This window comes from Rosa chinensis, chromosome 7, assembly GCF_002994745.2.
Source record: "Rosa chinensis cultivar Old Blush chromosome 7, RchiOBHm-V2, whole genome shotgun sequence".
Taxonomy (NCBI): Eukaryota; Viridiplantae; Streptophyta; class Magnoliopsida; order Rosales; family Rosaceae; genus Rosa; species Rosa chinensis.
In genome coordinates this window covers 66,595,008-66,617,670 of record NC_037094.1, presented here as the reverse complement: position 1 = coordinate 66,617,670, position 22,663 = coordinate 66,595,008, and the positions used below count along the sequence as shown (strand labels likewise).

At 39.6% G+C, this 22,663-nt stretch overlaps 1 pseudogene; it reads right to left on the bottom strand.

Annotated features, from left to right (window-relative positions):
- Positions 1 to 667: 667 nt before the first annotated feature.
- LOC112178851 lies at positions 668 to 7,351 on the bottom strand (annotated as a pseudogene).
- Between the last annotated feature and the right edge of the window lie 15,312 nt (positions 7,352 to 22,663).

Genomic DNA, 22,663 nt, shown 5'->3' with positions numbered 1-22,663 from the left:
TCCACAAATTCATGATAACACAAACACAATGTGACAGGTTCCACTTCTCTTCATATCCATTCTCAGTCTGCAACAGGTTCTACTTCATCACCTGCTTCTGCTCCTCCATGTGACAATTAATACGGAGTTACTTGTCCGTACTCCTGGACAATCGGTGGCCATTTTTACCCATCCAACAAGACTCAAGCTCAACTAGGGTTCATGCGACTATAGAATACACCGCAAATGTGCAGAATGTTCAACCTGTGTTATCACGTCATTCTGCTAATGCAAAAACACACCATATGATCACCAGGTCCAAAGCTGGGATAGTCAAGAATAAACCTTTTTGATACTTCCATATGCTACTTTGCTATAGCGTCCAGCAAAATCTATGATCACTATGCATTCTACTCTGGCTTTGTGATGATATTGAATATGCTGATAAAGTAATCTGGGGTTCACATCCAAAACCAATTGGCAATGGATGGAGTGGCCCAAACCCTTATAAACACATAGGCAAGGTCCCATTTTTCCCATGTGGGATGTATATATATTCTCAACACGCCCCCGCACGTGTGGCGAATTTTCAAGCCATACACGTGGACAACTTAGGTGACGTGGAGCCCGTGTGGCCGTTAGGCATGCACGGGTGGGTAACCCGCTCTGATACCATGATAAAGTAATCTGGGGTTCACATCCAAAACCAATTGGCAATGGATGGAGTGGCCCAAACCCTTATAAACACATAGGCAAGGTCCCATTTTTCCCATGTGGGATGTATATATATTCTCAACATATGCATCCCCTGTTTAATAACACAACACTTTTGTTTGCTCATCGACAGGTCCGAAAGAAAAGGAATTAAATCCTTCTCCTGATGAAATATCAGTACTTCTGCCGAGCCAAATGAGAATTATATGTCAAACAAGTTATTCCAAGTAACAAAATTAAATGAATGAAAAATTAAGACAAGGCTACTCACAGGTTGCAACAGATCCTCTGTTATGAGCATCAGATGGTACGTGGCACGTTCATGGTATTTCGGAGAGTGTCAATGTCCGAACGAGATCTTCAACGTCCTCCTTAAATACTAGACGAAGGGCACAACTATAGACTCTTAAGCATGGGCTAGAAGATGAAAAAGTAACCCTGGCAAGGTTGAATTGTCTCCAAAACTTTAAATATTTAACACGAGGTATATAGAAGAAAAATGTGATATCGGTTTCAAATTCCCATGGCTTGAGTTTCCCAAAAAGTTTCTGTAATTTGACATCAAATAAGCCGTCCGAACCGACATCAGAGTCCAGACACAAATTGAGTACATAATACTCTGTGTCAGGACTACCGTCTAGTATAATGTTTGAATCTTCGTGGGACGCCCAACATAAACCACATACAGCAATCCCCATCCAATTAGCATCATAGAACAAATTAGGAGGCAGTTGGATTTTTGCAGTGTTTCCCTCATTGAAGTGCATGAACCAATTCCACTTGGAAATTTCAGCTCCAAAGAAGACGCAAATATAAGGAGGAGACATAGCCCAGTCCTGCAAATAAAAGCTCAAAATGTAAGTATATGGTTCTTCATGTGACTTGTGTCTAGTGAAAAAAAAAAAAGGCTAAGTGTATGTTAGAGAGACCCGATTCCTATATTTCTGAGAGAGCAATTCAAACTTCCTTTCCCGTCCTGTTATGGAATTGCATTTGTATGGAGTACATAAATGACCCCCTTGCAATCCTATCAAGTCTATCCAATCTTCTACCACCCATTTATCATAAAGTTCAAGAGCATCTTCTCTTTGCATGCACCGGACGATTGTTTCAACAAACCCTTCTAAATCTTCCTGGTAAACAATACGGCCGCAACTTCTTTGAACTTCTGCACCAGGAGTATCGACTCTGAAGGAAATGTGCATTTCAGTTGTTGATGTCCAAGCGAGCAAGACTTCGGGAATCAATGCCCGCGGTATGTACACAACCAAAAGTTGATAATGATTTGCTTGTGACGACATTGCCACAATGTACTCAAGTTCTCGGGACAGATCCTCATTGTATTCACCCGTTTTGAGTTTAAAATAAACATGATAGTCCTCTTGCTGTTCCTCTGCAATTGATGCGCATATTGCAAATGCCATCCACTTCTTACTCTTGTGTAGATTTTGAGGCAGCTTAATTGACACTAGAGTCGACCCTGACCTTGTATCAGTGAAAAAGGACTCAAACCACGACGGGCTTCCTCTGAGGTTAAATTTGTATGTTGCAGGATAATGGTTCAATGCCTTAAATTGAAAAACTGGAAATTAGTAATGTCTTTGATTTTAAAGACAGAGAGTTCATATAAATGATAGTGACAGACGGACAAACCTCAAGGTATCGAGGAAGAACAGACTCGATGTTCTTCCTTAGCAGAACTGTACTGGAGTCTTCTTCGATGGGGGGAATAATTTTCTCCCTGCAACACACATGAGAATGAACAATTTCATTATAAATATCAAAGGATGTATACAGAAACCTAATGGTAAGTTTTAATACAAAGTGGCATTTAGAGTAGTTATCAGAAAATTAAATTTTACCATTTCAAATATTGATCCACTTGACTAAGCCAGCCAGTTTTCAGCATAGCATCCATCACTTCATTTAGACAAATTGCATTAACCCCAGGGAATAGTTTGGTATACCATCCAGCATCTTGCTCATAAACTAGACGAATCCCACATTTCTGGACCTCCATGAATGGATTGTTGGTTTCAAATTTAGCCGCCACCGTGGTTGATTGATTTAACTCCCACTTTGGAAACTGCCATCTAGCTACATAGGAAATCAAAACCAGATGAGAACTTGATCGAAGGTGGCGGATTTCTTCCCCGTCAAAGATGAATGGTTTCATATGAAAAACATCTGTTTCCATTGTGCACTGATAGAAGTAGTTTGAAAGTTCTAAATCCGATTCAATAACAGAGAGAACATTATGCCCCTTGACTGCAAAAACAGCACACATTGTAACCCCCTTCCACTTGTCATCATCTGTCAGATCTGGAGGAATAGAGATTGATATAGGATTGGTGGTAGATATAGTGCTGAACCACTCTGGAATTTCATTATCAAAATAAATTATATCACTGGGTTTGGATGATGGATCAGAAAGCTGCAACATAAAGCAGAAAGCTAGCATTATAAGTAAGAAAGTAGGACAACAGATAAATACACCACTCTGTTTTTGTTATGAGAAAGAAGGCATACTTCAATGTCTTTCATAAGCATTGGAAGTGGCAGTGACACTTGATCAACTCGTTTCCACTCTCTATGCTCATGTGTCAAAAGCACCTCAGAAGGTTGGGCATTTGCTGAAGATTTCCACGTACTGAAACCATGTGAGTCTCGAAGTGCTGAACTACTTGCAGAACTGAGTGAATTGATAGTAGTCATCCCAGACTCAATTGAAGGCAATAATTTGATTTGATTTGGGAAATCTATCAGTGAAGTACAATCTTCTGCAAGCACCAGTCGAGCACTTGATGGAAGCTTGGGCACCAACTGAAGCTGTTTACAATTGCTCAACTCTAATTTCTCGAGCTTTGAGAGTTGAGAGATACTTTCAGGTAATCGAACAAAACTATTACCACCTAAACCTAATTCTCTTAAAGAGATTAAGCTGCTAAGATCATTGGGAATGGTTCCATCCACCAGATTGCAATCCCTTAAATCTAGCTCTACCAAAGAAGTCAAACTGGATAATAGAGCAGGAAACAACAAACTTTCAGAATGACCTTTCCACGATCCTAAAGCTAGACCTTTACATCCTCGGCAGTATAGACCATTCAAATTCTTCATACCTACAAGGAAAGATAAATCTCTTATTGCAGTTCCGCCTATATTAAGCTTCTCCAGGCATTCCACATGATTCAGATTCTCAGTTATCTCATCAAATTTTGAACAACCTGTTAGAATGAGACTTTTCAAAGATGTCAAGGACTGAATGGTACTGGGGAGACGCAAAAGGTTGTTACAATCTGTTAAATTTAATGTGGTCAGACCAGTCAAACCTTCAACTGATAGAGGCAATTCCTCAATACCAGTCCCATCTAAATGAAGCTCCAGCAAGTTTTTCATATTTCCTTCAATTTCAGGAAACTTCTTGAGTTTTGAACAGAGTGAAAGATTCAAAGTTTTAAGGGACTCCAAACTAATGAAAGGTGGAATGCTCTCAACTGACTTGCAATTTCTCATATTTAAAGAGACAAGTTTCTTGAGAACTCCAAGAGAAGGGTGAACCTCAACCAACCTCGTACAATCTTGAAGCACCAATATCTCAAGAAATGGAACCTCAGTGAAATCTGGAGTCGACATCAAGTATTCTGAACTACTCATATCAATAAGCCGTAGCATTCTCCATCCCTGGTACAATTTGAAAGATGATCATAATGAAAATTGAAACAATACAATCTAGAATGTTAGCTACATTATGAGAAAATTTAAAGTGCAAGGAATGTCCAACTTTAGAGTGAGGATGACATAGTTATTTGTTCTTGTATGGTTGCTTAACTGAGCACAACTAGGAACTGTTTAGTTCAAAAAAGACCACTTCATTTTCCTAATAAATCTTGTGACAAAAGACTAAAAATTTTCAGCTTAATTTACATTAACAATTGAAAATATGAACATGTATAATTAAGATTTATTAAGATCTATTATGAGCGTACTTTTTTTCCTCTCCATAATTGTTTGAGGCAGCTTGAATGCATCTGAAGTTCAACAAGGTTATCTGGTTGAAAGTCTGACGGGAAAGAGTCTAAAGGACATTCGTCCCATTCCAGAAACTGTAACTTCTTAGAAAGATAATTGATGTTTCCAGCAAACTTCACGTTCCAAATTTTGAGCAATCTTAGTCTGTCCATATTTGTGAATGAGTCATTAACTGAGTGAACCACATCGTCTTTTGTTCGACGTTGGAGGAGTATGCTTTGAACTGCAGTGGTTGCCTAGCAAGTAGCAACAACGAGCAAATAATTAGTTATTCAACAAGATAAAGAGTTTGATACAAAACAAAAGATAACTTGGAACAGTGCTTTATATTTTTGCACTATATCATTACCTTATTCTGATCAAGAACATCAATGATCTCATTTGGAAGCCACAATCGACTACGTTTTCCAGGCTCTTCAGGACATTCTTGACGGACAACTTCCCAACCTAACTGTTGTATCAAATCATGCATCCACAATCTTTTTCCAAATACAGTTATCATAGATTTGTCCAGGAGAACTTGTACATCAAAGTCCGGACAGTGGGCATCACTACCTTGTAATATTCTTCTTACACGATCTATGCTCTCCCCTTTAAAGAAACATGCAATGTCCAAAAAAATCTTCTTTTCTCTTGGTTCTAATCCATCAAAACTAACTTTGAGAACATTAATAATTTTTTTTTCAGGATTTTCTTTAAGTCTATCCAATGCACTTAACCATAAGTCTACACTTCTACCCTTAACAGAAGAACCCAAAACTTTAATAGCTAGTGGAAGGCCATTAGCATATTTCAAAAACTCTTTGGATAGCTTCAGAATTTCTTCTCCAACCAGCTGGTCTTTCTTAAAGGCTTTCATACTGAAAAGCTGAAGAGCTTCAGCATCAGTTAATGGATTCACCTTATATACTTTATCTCCTTCAACTGCACTGAGCAAATGTTCATCTCTAGAAGTTATGATGATCCTACTCCCTGGACCAAACGATTCCCTATCACACAATGCTTCCAATTGTTCTTCTTGGTCCACATCATCAAGAATGAGAAGAACCATTTTAGTACATAGCCTCTGCCTCATTATATTTTTTCCCATTTTAGTGTTCTGTACATTTACACTAAATCTCAGCAAATTCGAAAGAAGTTGCTCTTGTAAATGCACTGCACCTTGCTTTTCAATTACCTCTCTAACATTCTCAAGAAAGCTGCAACCATCAAACTGAGCTTGTACCCTTTCAAAAACCACTTGTGCAATAGTTGTCTTACCGATACCACCCATCCCACAAATCCCTATGATACGAACATCCGGACACCCAATGTCCAAGTATGAAAGCATTTCATTCAGGTGAGAATCCATGCCAACTAAACCCTCGGATATTGAGATTATTTGATTTAACTCGGTGAAAATCTTTTCAACAATTTCTTGAATAACTTTGGATTCGTACCTGTAAAGTAATGAAATATTCTTACATATATTATGTGTATAAGTATAAAACGACAATTAGATCAAGATAGTGGAACATTATATAATGCCAATCTATTTCTTCATTCAGAATTTTGAATCAGAGGAATTAGAAATTTAATTTGATTTTGTTCTACACCAAGGTTACTCGCCACCTTTATAAGTTTTTGAGACAGATGTAATACGGACTAGCTCTGCATTTTGATTAACGAATCCTCATTTACATTCGTATGAAATCAGTCAAATAACAACTGGCGTAATATAAAGGTTCATCTAAAAAATTATCAACTGCAGTATAGATACATGCAAAGCTTACCCATCTTGCAGATGCCATCCAGAGAGATTGCCTACTTGAAAAAGAGCGTCCTTCCACCTCTTTACTTTGTCTGGTTCCGCTTTATACCGCCTCTGATGCTTCTCAAATGCTTTCCCAAAGTGATCCCCTGTTTGTCTTCGTACCTCAGATGGATCAACATGGTAGAACACTGGGAGGACTTTTTGTCCCATGGCTTTCATGCAATCGGCGATCTTGGCAATCTCATCCAAACACCATGCAGAGTCGGCGTAGTTTCGTGAGAAAACAGCAATTACATATCTTGATTCTTCGATTGCTTTCAAGAGATTTGGACCAATCGATTCCCCCTCTCGAGTTCTTCATCGTCTCTAAAAGTGAATATACCTTTCTGTTTGAGAGCAGTATAAAGATGGTCCGTGAAATTTTTGCGGGTATCTGTACCTCTGAAACTGAGGAACACATCGTACGTGAGTTTACCGGATGGTGGAGAAGAAAACGACGAAGAAGAAGAAGAAGAAGAAGCAGGAATTATATCTGTATTGGTGGTAACTGAAGAAGTGTGGATCAGCGGTGTTACTGGTCTCTGTTTATGGCGAAGATTGAAAGCCAAAAGGCAACAACAAATAGAAACAGTGGAGAAGAAGAACAATAGGTACAACCCTAAAGAGATAAAGCCACAGAAAAACAGAGCAGAGAAAAAAAGTAGCGGGCAAATGGAAGACAGGAGGATAAGACGGACAGGGAAACCCATCACTCTTCTTAGAATGAGAATGAACAGCTTGGGCTTCTTTTAGAAGAATGGGAGCAACACTGCATAATCAATCAATGGAAATCAATACCCCAAAGCAGATTCCAGCGTGTATATTGTATAATGCATTACTATTTATTATTACTATCTTTTATTGCCTTCAGAAAGTAATGCTGAGAGAGAATACGGTAGGTTTAGAAATTAAGGTATATGAAACCGCACCAAGTGTCGGTGGTTAAAGCGAAAAGGAGAGGTTGAGATTTTTTGGAATGTGGTATTGTATTGTATGCTATCAGTGTTCCGATCATTTTGAAATAGCATATACAGTATAATATTTTGCAGAGTTTGTGTGTGAACTCTCTTGCACTAGTATCATATGTATGCTTGTTCAGCCTTCACGTCATAATTAAATTCTTTGTACTCTTTTCATTTAATGGTGATGCGGACATCTCAGTCTCTCTGTTTCTGGTCTCTTTTATGGCGTCCACTTTGAAACTGTTCACGTTAAACTACTCATAAATAATGTATTTTTAGTGTTGGAAATTGCTTTGAAATTCCGTAACCCAAGGAAATCGGAAATGGTGGGAACTTGCGTTAGAAAGTTAAAATGTCTGAAGAGGGACTGTTGCAAAAGTCAAAGGAAAGAGGAAATGAGTGCATCGAAACTGAGTCGAGCAAAGCGTGGAAATATCGACGAAGCACCATGCCCCATGACGAATCTATTCCATTATGTGGGCCACGTAGTCAAGAGCAATTGAAATTAGTCTAAGTCACATATCTCGGTATTTCCAACAAGCTCCAAAGTCCAAACCGTGTTTAATGGTTAGCAACTCTACCCAAAACCATAAATCGTACAAGAGACTCATGATCAAACTTTTATTGGCAAAGAAACAGTAATACTTATTTCAAAGAAAAGAAAAGAAACAGTAGTAGTAGTAGTAAAACAATAACGATCAAATACAAATTTAAGTTACATGGATACAGACAAAATAAAAAAATTAAAATAAAAACAAATTAGCTAACATTTAACTTAATTGAAAATCAATTTCACTACGAATTTTTAAAAACTAATTTTAGATTCTTAGAAAATTGTTAAGAGCTATACCTGGCATTCTGCTAGACTAGAGAGAGGCTGCCTTTGCGGCCCGTCTCTGAATTTTCCTCCATGAACATGGAGGCCTTGGGAGGCATGCAATACGAGGTGGCCGGGGGCCAACTGCGGTGGCAGTTGCCTAGTCAGGTCTTTTTCTTCGCAGTAGGGTTTTGAATTTCGATGCCATCAAAGTTTTGGGGGGTGGAAGAGCCGCCATTGGAGGATCGAGTGGTAGAATAGCTATTTGAGATTGGTGGTGGAACGGGGACGCGGCGGCTGGCAGGTCGGGCGTTTGTCAGCCAACAGCAGGGGCAGGGCAACCCGTTCCGTGTAGTGTCGTGTGCGGCGAATCTGGACTTTAGGGTTTAGGGCGTCTTGCGACATGTGGAGGTCTGCATCTTTTCTGGGTTGAAGACGGCACGCGACAACGTGGTGTAGATGGGTTTGAAGATCCGAATTTGGGATCCGGGTCGGATACGAATTTGGGCCTAAGCTTGGGGCTGGGTCTAGATTTCGGCTTGGCGCTAGGCCTGGATTTGGGCTTTGGTATTTATTTTCATTTGGTTTTTCTTTTCTTGGTTCATAGGTCACTTTTGCAAAAGATTGATCTCTGTTTGGCTTATTTTTTACGTGGAAGACGTCTGGATGGTCATATTACAAGTTACATTGTCAAAAGATTGCACTCTCATGCTTGGTCACACTATCAGTACCATAGGTGGAAGATTGTTCTATTTTCTGCATAAGATGTACAAGAAATCAGCTTGGTCGGTCATATCACCGGTTACTTTGATAGAAGATTGTCATTTTATGGTCGATCATACTATTAATAACTTTTCACATAGCACGGTTTTGCACATAGTGCGTCCTCAGATGCATTTTTGCATCCAATCGTATCTTTGCTATGTTTCATGTTCAATGTTTTATTTTTAGTACTTTTCATTTACGATGTAGTCTCTACATCTGTCTTTTGTAACTTTTTTTTATTATTAATGGAGTTTACATTTATTTTTTTAAAAAATAAAAATTTTCAGTAAATATGTTATTTACTATTATTTTTTTATGACAAAAAGGAAATTATAGAAATGACAAACCCCTAATAACACCCCTTCCTAGCTAATCGAAGTGGAACGATGGGCACACAGAAAGGGGCAAACAATAGAACCATATTTTAGGAGTCTAATGATTATAAGCTAGCTAGTTTTGCTAAATGATCTGCTACAAAATTAGATTCTCTAAATATATGCCTAAAAAGTACATTTTTGTTTAAGAATAAAGGATTCGAGAGAGAATTGATGAGAGAATTGTATATTCAATTTTAAGAATAGGAGCCCTATATATAGGGATTACAAAGTACATGTTCTAATGTTACAAAGAAAACTAATCTGAGTAGGACTAGGAATTTTAGAACCTTCTCTCCTATTACAATCATGGAACTACTCCTAGTTTGATTAGGCATAGTTTGATTAGGCACACAAAGTCGATTTTCCTTCAACACTCCCCCTTGTGCCGCTCAAACTTGGTGGTGACGCTTCATCCGTTGCCTCGTTAAAAACATTGCTTGACTGAAAAATCATGTGGGACAAAAAACTACCTCGAGGAGGAGAAAAAGAGTACAACACGTCTTTAATTCTTCGAGATCAAACATGTAGTCATCATAACTCCCCCTGATGTCGATATCTCTCCCTGATTGCTACAATCGCGGGAGTTCGGATAACTTTCTCAATCCGATGCTCTTCACATGTTTCTCGAAGGTGGATTTAGGTAACGACTTAGTGAATAAGTCTGCTACATTATCCTCTGATCGGATTTGATTCACTTCAATCTTTAGAAGCGATTGTTGTTGCTGATTATAGAAGAACTTAGGCGATATATGCTTGGTGTTGTAACCCTTGATGAAACCTAACTTCATTTGCTCAATACAAGCTGCATTATCCTCATAAATGCATATAGGTTCATCCATGGTAGACTTCAAACCACAACTTCCTTGAATATGTCTAATTACAGACCTTAGCCATATGCATTTGCGTACAGCTTCATGTAGAGCAATAATGTTACGCCCCGTATCTGAGTTATCCTTTTACTGTGTCTAAGTGAATTACCTTATGTTTTACCGTCCTTGGTTTCAGTTTTTATCATTTAGGGGGGGTGCTAGAAGTTGACTTTTGATGGGTTAACAATTTGAGAAAATTTCCTTCACGAAAGTTGTAGGGGATGTTTAACCTAGTCCGTGGACATGTAGTATGCTTAAATCGGAGTTCATATGTAGAAGTTATGGCTTAAAACGTGAAAGTTACTGTTCATGGTAATTATATATATAGGGAAATTACTGTTGGTAGATTTCCATTTTCGGAAATCCACCCCAGCTTGGTAACTCTCTCTTCTTCCCCGAGCTCCCTCTTCCCTTCGGCCTCTCTTTGATTTCCGGCCAATCTCCTCCTTCCGGCCACCCAAACGACGAACCCAAGGCATAGGACGACGCTCCTCCTCCCCCTTAACACGCCTACGGTGGTGATTCTCAACAATTTGGCCGAAATTTCGTAAATCTGGCTTCCAAACTTTACTGTAGCAGTCGGCTTCAATCGTTGATTTCTTCCAACTCCGGCCATCTCCGGCCACAAAACCAGGCATAGAGAAGCGCATCGAGTCATTTGCCATTTCCCCTCAAGCTTCTAGCTTCAATTCGTGGTGTAGAGAGCGAATCGAAGAAATTTCAAATCCTAGGGTTCTTGATTTTTCTGGAAATTTTTCACCGGCCAAATTGGAGCTCTTCAAGGTAAAATTAGAACTTGTTGCAGTTGAGAAAGAGGTTGGGTTTGTTGAGTAGGTGGTGTTGCCAAATTTTGGTGGCCATCGGAGGTGTTTGTCGGCTGCGCGTGTAGCTCACGTGCTGCCACTGTGGATGGCGCATGGTGGCGCGTAGGGTGGAGTTTTGGTTTCTATTTTTAGCCAGTTAAAATGTACATGAGTTATGGAGGTTGTAAATGTGACTCTGGTGTGGTTTGGTTGGAATCCGACGTGGATTGGAGGAGTTGGGTTTAAAGGAAATAGGGTTTAGAATATCAATTTCTAATTATCGTCAATTCAATTTCCCGTCCTGGAATCATATTTTTCACAAGTGCTATTCGTACAGGATGAGAGGAGTCTCCATACGAGGAGAATATCGATCGACGACAGGATTAGCTGAATACTGTGAGTGGACTTTTGTTTTAAATAATGATGCATGCATTTATTTTGAAATTATTGATTTATTTAATTATCATTTTATTTATTGAGCATGATATTTTGTCTTGGACTATAGTTTGACATTGATTTTTCATGAGTTTCGGATATGAACTTAATATGCTCGGAGTTGGATTTATGATTTATTTTTGAGAATATGAATTGATATTGTTTTACCTTGATTATGATTTGGGAAATTGATTTAGTGATTTAAATTATTGTTTTAATTTATCGAGAATAATAATTAGATTTGAATATTTATTACCATATTATTTGGACTTTCGAATCAAAGTTTATTATGCTCGATTTGGAGAATACGATTATTATATGGTTTCCAGCGATTCGTTTTCTGAGGAAATTTCTGGGATTAAATATATTTTTAATATTTTTAATTGCCGATTTTGGATTTCTGAAAGATTTTCGAGATGAGATACTTTTGACTTGTGGGACACGTTGATGATACTTTCGACTTACTGTGAGAAGTTGGGGAAGCTTTATGGATTTACTTGGTTTTCGGATTTCTTTTGCCATACTTTGGGTGATTATTTATCATGCTAGCATTGATATGTCCGCCTTTGTGGCGAGGCGATGGGATCATCGAAGCCCGTCCGCCTTTGTGGCGCTGCTTACTGTCTTTGTGACAGTGATGCTGAAGCCCAGTATCCTTATCGCTACACTTAGTGGCGTGTGGGTATATAACGGGAGTATATGAGAGTACTTTAGCCTGGGAGGCTCATTCGTATGGCTTTTGGGCAAGCGGGGTCTAATTCGATGATACGATACACAGCAGGTTTGATTTATAGTTTCCAATCGCCTGATTTTAAGAAATAAAGTTTTATAAACGTTGCATACATCGAAGTTTTATAAATTTAAATAAGTGGGAAAAGTATTTAAGTTTGCTTCATTTAAATCATCTTATTTATTTATTTTTGTCCACTCACACTGACGTGTTTTCAATACTTTTCCCCTGGGCCCTTCGGTTTTAAATGCCCAGTTCTCAGAGTTGCTGCTTGGCGTACTTGGAGCGAGCCATAGTGACCGCATCAGTTTCCCGCCATCTCATATTGTAGGTTACCTGTTTAACCTACTGTACTCTATCGTATTTTCTGTTTAGCTTCTCTGATTACTAAGGGAGTTGTGACCTGAACTTGTAATGAATTATATTCGAGGTTCATGACCTAACTTTGGTGAATTATTGTATTTTAAATTTATGGAGCTTCGTTGGACTTTAAACTTTTGAATTATTAATTCTATCTTTGAGTTTGAGTTGGTTGGTATCTGAGAGCAAGGGGGCTCCTGGAGGATACGGTTGGGATATTAGAAGTGTGTTTGGTTTCTCGCAGGTTTGGGTTGCCTACTTTTAAGGGAAGTTCTGCCGAAATTTTCGGTAAAATTTTCTTTAAAAGTGGGTCCCGCAGGGCCACTTCAGATTTCAGGGTGAAATCTGGGGTGGGTCATGTCAAATAATCTCTGCATGATTTGAGGACGTAGCAACAAGGGTCTGTTTTGTAGACCTCCAAGATATCGCAGTGTTTCCCATGGTAAAGACATAACCCTTTTGGGAGTGGCCTTTGTGATGGTCAGAGAGGTATCCTGCATCAGCAAAACCCATCAAAATATCGTTGTCATTTTGATGGAGGGAAGTAGGGGGACGCCGACCACCATGGACGGTGGCGGCAAGATTTGGGATGGTGGAGTTTAGCCTCTTAGGGTCCGATCCCAAATTTCCGTCATTCTTTTTCTCTCTGTAGGGATAGAATAGGCCCATATCAATCGTACCTCTTGGGTATCAAAAGATTGTCTTTACACCAATCCAATGGCGACGTGTTGGCGCAGAGCTATGTCGAGCTAACAAGTTCACTGCGAATGAGATGTCCGGTTTTGTGCATTGAACTAAGTACAATAATGCACCTATTGCACTTAAATAGGGCACTTCAGCCTCTAATGATTCTTCGTCCTCATCCTTTGGACGAAACAGATCTTTTCCGGGCTCAAGACTACGACCAATCATGGGAGTACTCACAGGCTTTGCTTTATCTTCATTAAAGCACCTTAGAATTTTCTGAGTATATGTAGACCGATGGATCAAAATCTCATCACTACGGTGCTCGAGTTCTAAACTGAGATAAAACCGTGTTTTCCCAAGATCTTTCATCTCAAATTCGGATTTCAAATATGTAGCAGTTTCCTTTAACTCATCTAGAGTTCCAATTAGGTTCATGTCTTCGACATAAACTGCTACGATTATAAATCCGGAACTTGTTATTTTAATGAACACGCATGAGTATATTTCATTATTAATATATCCCTTCCCAATCAAGTAGTCACTTAGATGGTTATACTACATCCGTCCGGATTGTTTGAATCCATATAGTGAACATTTTAATCTTATCGAAAACGCGTTCCATGGTTTAGAGCCACTTGACTTGGGTAATTGAAGTCCATCTGGAACCTTCATATATATCTCTGAATCTAGATCCCCATAGAGATATGTTGTAACCACATCTATAAGCTGCATGTCAAGTTTTTCGGAAATTACCAAACTGACAAGGTAGCGGAACGTTATTACGTCCATTACGGGAGAATACGTCTCCTCGTAGTCGATTCCAGGGCGTTGTGAGAAACCCTGCGCCACGAGGCGAGCTTTATATCTAACCACCTCATTTTTCTCATTACGCTTTCTAACAAAGACCCATTTATGGCCAACAGGTTTTACATCTGGGGGTATCTGTGTTATAGGCCCAAACACCTGTCTCTTTGTTAGTGAATCCAATTCAGCCTGGATCGCATATTTCCATTTAGGCCAATCCGCTCTTCGTTGACATTCTTCGACAGAGTAAGGTTCGACATCATCATATTCTATAATTCCTTTTGCAAGATGATATGCAAATGCATCATCAATTGCCATAGAATTTATATCCATCATCTCATGTACACTAGTGTAATTCATGGAGATCTCTCTATCTGGAATTGGTTCTGACGTTGGAGCATCCCCCAATGATGTCTCTTGGACATAACCATAATCCATAATATTCTCATGAGATGGATTATTTACATTGATGATTAATGGATTATTTTGTGCCAAACTCGCTTTCTTTCTTGGGCGAGAATCCATCGAACCTATGGGCCTCCCGTGCTTCCTGGCAGGAGCCGTGGGCCTAACCACTGCGTCACCCATATAGGGGACATTGGCGCCTTGCTCATGTACTCTTGAGGTGGCGTCATGTCCTCTAGTTTTAGGGACATCAATCCTTGCAGGCAAGTTTGCAGTAGGTATGTGTGATCTCGTCACTTTAGCGATATCAGAAAACGCATTAGGCATCAATTCTGCTCGGTGTTCTAAAACGCGGCCGCCCAGCCCGCCTAGGCGCTGGGGGCACCTCTCCGCCTCGAGTAATGCATAATCGGAGCTTCTGGGCGCTGGAATTTTAGGCGAGCGACTAGGCGGCCTCGGCCGGCTGCTGGGAGGGCGGGGGGGGGGGGGGGGGGGGGGGTGGGCGGCTGGGCGTTTTCCTTTTTTTTTTTTTTTTTTTTTAATTCGAGATGCAAGACGTCAACACCTAATTCGTGATAGAAGACTGAAGACCTATAGACCCAAAACACCGCTGTTGTTCAGTCTTAGTCTCTCATCTGTCGCTCAATCGCTTCTCTGCATTGATGAGCCTCTCTCTCTCTCTCTCTCTCTCTCTCTCCGCGTGCGGCTGACTTTAAAACCAGATCAGTTTTCGTACTCTCCCAGTATCGACTCTTCCTCCACCATCTCAACCGGCAGCTGCTTCAGCTTCTTCACCCCTCCGCTCCATATCTCCTCCCTTAGCTTTTCCACGGTAAGTTCTGAGAAATTGATAATCTGAAAAAGTATTCATCTTTGCTTGAATTGATAATCCGGTGGCGGCAAGAACGGCCTGAAAGTTGATGGCCATGGTGGTCGAGATTGACGGAATCAAATCAAAGATGAGTCTTGGTCGTTGTTTGGTCGTTGACAGAATCAAATGAAAGAAACAGAATGAATGGGTCTTGGTCGTTGTTTGGGAGCAAGAATGAATCTGGTGGTGTAGACGTGTAGTTGTGGGTGAGGTGAGTAAAAGAGGCGGTGGTTTAGATAAGAATGAATTGAAAAAGGAGAAATTGATGGGTGGTGTGTTGGGTTTGCATTGAATATGGATTAATCAAGACACATGACTTGTTTGACTGGAATCTATTGATATAAAATATATATTTTTTAGAATATCTTTATTTGTACCTTTTTTTAATTGAAATATTTATATTATAAACTTATATATCTTTTTACATGCTATATAAATATATAAATAAATAATTAAAAAAACAAAAACAGCCTAGGCACCCGCCTGGGCGCTTCTCCCCAGCCCACCCTCCCGACTAGCGCCTAGCGATTTTTCGAACCTTGATTCTGCTACATTATGAAGATCAAGAATTCCCCGAACTTCAATTTTGGACTGTGCGGTTCGGGGATCAAGATGAGACAGAGTGGGGACAGACCACGACAATTCATGTCGTTCCCCCTAACGACGGGAAGACTGTCTCATCAAAGTGACAATCCGCAAATCTAGCGGTGAAGAGATTGCTTGTCAAGGGTTCTATGAAGCGGACAATTGTTGGAGAATCATATCCAACATAAATGCCTAATCGTCATTGAGGACCCATTTTGGTGCGCTGTGGAGGCACAATTGGCACATAAACTGCACACCTAAATATGAGTAAATGTGAGACATCAAGATCATGCCCAATCACCATCTGGGACGTAGAGAAGGGTAAGTGGCAGTGGGCCTCAGACGAATAAGCACAGCTGCATGCAATATTGCATAGCCCCAAGCAGAAATAGGGAGATTGGTGCGCATTACCAATGCCCTAGCGACCATTTGTAGTCATTTAATGGTGGCTTCTGCGAGACCATTTTGGGTGTGAACGTGAGAAACTGGATGTTCAACTTCAACCCCAATGGAAATGGAATAATCATAAAAAGTTTTTGATGTAAACTCCCAAACATTGTCTAGTCTTATAGACTTAATAGGGTGATCAGGGTGGTGAGCTCTTAACTTAATAATTTGAGCTAGGAGTTTAGCAAATGCAGCATTCCTCGTGGACAAAAGCATGACATGTGACCAGCGTATCGATGCATCAACCAACACCATAAAATATCTATATCGTCCGCAAGGTGGTTGAATAGGTCCACAAATATCACCTTGGATTCTTTGTAAGAATGGTATATTTAGTGTCCTTTGCATAAGATGGTCTCGATCCTAATTTTGCTAAAGAGCAGGCTTTGCAGAAGGAATGATGGGCTTTAGAAACAACCAATGAGGATTTTGGTTGAGTCACGAAGTCACAATTGACTGTAGAAGTAAAATTTGGAGACAAAAGAGCATTGGTGGAGTCAAAGCTACCCTTGTGCCGCAGGGGGACGGCGGCGCAGGCCAGTGAAGGGCGGTTTTGGAGGTGAACAGTGCCGTGAGGCGCAGGGGCTCTTTCGGGGTCCAAAATCCGATTTTTACTTCTTTTCGTTCTGAAAAATGGATGTCCGTGTGAAGTCTTTAATATTCGGATCATCATATCACGACCTGGATGTCCCAAACGGTCATGCCAAAGCCTTATGTGTCGGAATCCCATAAATCATCTCTCATAACATGATTGGATTCAATTATTCGAATAGTGGTTGCATACAACCCACTAGATCGATACATAAGTTTCTCTAAGACTCTTTTATGTCCGTAGTCATTAAAGGTGATGCAAAGGAACTCTTGTCCATTCTCACAATGTGTTTCCACATGAAAACCATTGGCTCTTATATCTTTGAAGCTCAATAGGTTTCTTCCTGCCCTAGGAGCATAAAGAGCTTCGGTGACATTTAAAGTTGTGCCATTTGGCAACATAAATTGGGCTGGCCCTCTACCATGAATCAATTGAGATGATCCAGCCATCGTAGTCACGGAAGATCGAGAAGGCGTCATTCATAAGAATAGTTGCCTATTTCGAAGGATGGTATATGTAGTTGCACTATCCACGAGGCATTCTAGCTCTCCAGGAAACATACTGAAAAATAATAAAGTTCGAAATTAAAATATGTCCAAGACATTGAATAAAATAAATTGAGACTTTATTAATAATAGCCAATGATTACATCAAAATTTCTTGACCAAAATCTAATCCAACATAAAAATCAAACTATAGTTTTCTCAATCTGTTTGGTAATTCCAATTTGGTTGTGACAAGGTAAGGTAAGGCGAGATTTTGGTGGAGCATTGCTCACTTTTAAAACCGTTCTCTCAGTTTAAACCTTTCCTAGACATCACAATTACTCTTGAGTATGCCTAGTGAGAAAGAGTTAATACAATAAGTCATTTTATTGATTAAGGCATAATTGCCATTACATAATTCTTGGGAAAAATAAAGGACTATACTAATCAAAATCTGCAGCATCCTTGTGCAATTCCTTGTCAGATTTGAAGTCCGCTATGGTGAGATTGACGTTGGCATCATCACCATCTTCTTCTTCGGCAAGATAGGCTTCATGCTCTCTAAAGTCTCTATATGCCTTGTAATGTGCAGCTAATTAATTGCTTGCATTGCATTGCTTAAACCAATGCTCACTTGATCCACATCAATGACACACGTCATTGTGATTGTCTCCCTTTAATTGAGGTGCATTGTTTGGACTTGGGTGGCGTCCCCTAAAGGAGTTGGCGCCATTTCCACAGCCTTGGACTGCTCCACCACGTCCTAGAGCCCCAGACCACCTCTCCCATGTTGCCATGTGTTGCCACGTGTCCATCCTTCATTCTGACTGTTTCCTTCCTTTGTAGGGCGGTTGTATGGACCAATACGTCCGTTGTGTCCCTTATTTTTAGGGTTCCACTCCTTGCGCCCTCCTTTGGGTGCATTATTATAATTCGCCTCTTGAATGCTCTTAGTTCCGATAGGCCTTGAATTATAATTCTTCACGAGGATATTGTCATGTTTTTCAGCTATAGACGTAACATTAATTAGTTGATGAAAGCTCATGATCCGTCCAGTATTGTACTTGGTTCGATATTGCTTCGATACCAAAATTGCTGAGACGGGGAAGGTGGAGAGAGTTTTCTCAATTAGCTCTTATTCTGTGACAGGTTGTCCACAGAACCCAACATGGTTTTGAGGCATAGAGCTTCTAAATTAAATTCAGCTACGGACTTGAAGTCGGTGAATAGTAGATTGCTCCATTGAACTTTCAAGTCGGGGAGGAGGGAGTCCTTGACATTGCCAAAACTCTCTTCTAGCGCAACCCATAATTCTCTAGCATCCTTGATTGCCATGTACTCCAATCGGAGTGATTTAAATATGTGGCGTCTCATCAAGATGAGAGCGGTGGCATTATTCGTAGGCGTATGCTCAAAAATAAGCGTAGGGTTTGGTGCCTGAATTACGGGTAGGATCCCTTTTGAAGTGAGGTGGTTCTCAACATCCGTGACCCAACTATGATATTCTGAGCCAGTTGAGTCAAGTATAGGAAAGTCAAGCTTCGGCTTCAACATCCTGAAATAAGAAGAAGAAATATATTAGTTTCGGAGTTAAAAACTTTCACGACAACTAAATAATAAGATTTCCGAGCTATCCTAAAGCTGCACAATAATTCATAATAGAGTGAGGTCAAGTGAGCAGATTTGGAGGTCCCAATAGAAACTCTCATAATTGTGTTGTATAAATAAACTAGAAAACATCTAAAACTCCTGAAAGCCATCCTTACTCAAATAGGCTTGAACATATGCTAGAATAGTATGCATAATAATGTGCGGGTACCGTGCGGGTTTTTAACGGGTTGGGTTCTTAACGGGCCGACACAATAAGAACCCGTTAGCTTAACGGATTTCACGGGCTAAACCTAGCGTGTTTGCAGGTTATCTGTCACACCCTGACCTAGGAAGTGACTAATGAATAATCAAGTAAATTATACACCCATATCACTATCTTAACTGACTCGGACCATAATATTCACCATGCTTTTCGAAATTAACAAACAACATTTCTTTAGTTTTCTCTTTGCCCCAATTAGGCCCAATACCTCTCGAATTAAAGCCATCGAGAACACCCCGAACAAGCGGACAACCTCAGATTAAGGCCACCGAGGACACTCCGTACTAAGCGGATTCCCGATTGGGTTTTGGGTTTTTCACCCTAGGGAGGCACAATCCCTACTTAATTATCCGCTCGAATCCACGAGCCCCAATCGGGTTTAGGGTCTTTCACCCAAGGGAACTCGATCCCTCCTTAATTATATCCCGAGCCTAACCGGATTTAAGTTCATTAGTATTCACAAAGATTCTTTCCATTTCAGTTTCATTTCAACTCTCAGAACCTGTTAACATAACAACAATCCTATTCGTATTTATATAATCACTTTGCATATTAAACGTTCCCATACATGAAAATTGTATAATTGTAAGCATAAGGAAAAGTATAGACCTTACTAGCCATTAAAATGGAATTGGGTGAACACAAGCAATTACCCAATTGTAATTCTGCAATCAGAGGAGGAGCATAGGCTATGTGTCTCCAATTTCATAGGATCACGCCTGAACAGATTGTCACCTCACCCCTGTTGGGAAGGTTCGATATGATAAAAAGACATGCATAGAGGTGGATTGCTGTGGAGCAAGATGAGAGACTGAGAGACCGAAAGAGAGAAGAACACGAGATTCCTCTCTCTCTCTCTCTCTCTCTCTCTCTCTCTCTCTCTCTCTCTCTCTCTCTCTCTCTCTCTCTCTCTCTCTCTCTCTCTCTCTCTCTCTCTCTCTCTCTCTCTCTCTCTCTCTCTCCCCCTCTTCCTTCCCTGAGTACCCCCAACTCTTTTTAAAAAAATATATAAGGGAGGAATGATTCGGGTCCGAAAGAGACAAAGGAGTTGAGACAATTCTGGGTTTTTCTCCCAAATTCTATACCCTTCTCGACTCTTCTCTAGAACCTCCTCTTTCTCTAATCTTCCCCTCTCCTCTAGATGCCTTCATTCCGATCCCCTTTCTTTTAAACTCTTTCTTATTTAGTTATTTTCTTTTCTTTTGTTGGCAAACATATGGTCTCCTATTTTGCTACTTGTTTCATTTACACTATTGATTTATTTAATTATTACTATTATATTGAAACTAAATCAATTTTTAGTTTTCCCTAATTAAATTCTAAATTCAAGGACTTTCTTGAAAGCTATATTACATTTCTTTAAAAAAAATCTGGGTTATCACATTATCCGATGTTAAAATCTATTAAGACCCTGTGAACAGATTTTTTTTTTCTTTTCAAACCCACTAAGGCTTAGTTTGGAATTGCTGTGTTGTGAGAGGAAGCACTTCCGAACTTGCTGTGAGAAGAAGCAGCTGAGGTGTTTGGTAAACTATTTTTAAAAGTGCTGTGAGAACAAAAAGCAATTTCTAAGTGTTTGGTAAGTTGCAAGGCAAAAGTGCTTTGTTTGGATATAATTACCAAAATGGGCATACATGCTAAGATATGCTACTAAAATACATAATGCTTCAATAATGCTTAAAAGCACAAACCCAACTCACAGAAGAATACGAATTACATGAGTACGAATAAAAAAAAAATTAAATCTAACAGAGTAAGGTAAAGAGAGCAAGATTGCACCTTTCAGTGATGAGAATCCACGAATTGAAGATCACCACTGACGAGCTGAAGAAGAAGACGCAGAGGAAGGCAGCGATAATCCACGACAAACTGAAGAAAACGGCGCGGAGCAAGGTGGCGACAATCCACCAATTGAATGAGGTCACCAGCGACAAGCAGAAGAAGAAGGTGATCTGAGAGAAGACTAGGGAGAACCAGACACCGAAGAAGAGGAAGGAGGAGATGTGGAATAGCAGTGACGGCAAAGTGGAAGGAGGAGATATGGAATGAGACGTCTACCTCTCGTGATGACTAAAAGATAGGATTTGCTGTTTTTTGATGTAATTTTCAGAGAAGGAGGATGATAGAATTGGCAGTTCCCCAAATTTTCATTAAACTCTACTGTTCATGCTCTGTGTTTTCCCAAAGTAGGTCTTCAAAAGCTACAAATTGTAGCTTCCCAAATTCAGCTTTACGGAGAAGCAATTTCAACCAAAAGCAGCTTTTAGAGATTTTTTAGGGTTAATGCTCATACACCCTGATTCTATCAAAATACTTCCCAAAAACCCCAACAAATTATTTTTGTTCCTCTTCACCTAGTCATCTGTCCCTTTCTTTCTTACCTACACAACTTTCTTTTTTTTCATTCCAGCAGTACCCTTCTGTTGTTTCTTTGCATTAGTTTATAATATGTTTAATCTGGTTGTTACATTTGATGAAACGTGGTGGGCCCATTCCTAAAAGTTATTTGTTTAAACATAAGTGCGATAGAATTCATCCTCTATTTAAAAGGTAAACAGTACGATTTATTATTCATAATTTCGGTTGTTGACAGACTTGAGTTGATTGCTATCTGCAAAAATACTAGCAAAGAATTGCAAAAAGAGAGAGAAAATTTGAGAAAGTTGAAAGCCTATAGAGATAGTCTTGATAGAGAATCTCCCAACTACTGGGATATCATCTATAAACTCCAAACCAGAATCTATAGAATAGAACAAGATATAGATAATCTTTTATATGTTCTGGAAGAGGAGCAAAAACCTCTTGATTATTTGAGCATTGGTTAAATCCGCAAATCACTGGTATCAGAGCTTGTAAAATAGCTCAAAGGAGAACCCCTCCTTAATGGGGACAATGTCCGAATTGTTATTAGAGAAAGGGAAAAAAATACAAACAGTACCCAACCTATGGCCGACTCCGAATTTCTGTACCCAAGTTTTCAAAACTATCACAATGGTACCCAGGTTATCTAGCGCGACCCAACATCCATACACGCCGTCTATAACGGTGTTAATTGTTATGCTAGGTGGCATAATTTCAGGGATATTTAAGTCATTCCATGCCTTAATCTTAGTTTTAAATTTTTATTAGTATTTTTCTTTAACTGAAATTTTTTTATTAGTTATGTATTTACTTATAAAGGAATATCAGCCCTTCATTTCCACCCACTCTAAGATCCTACGGCTAGAAAAATAAAACCATAATTTTTGGCTTTCTAATCCATTTTCTCTTTCTTTGCCA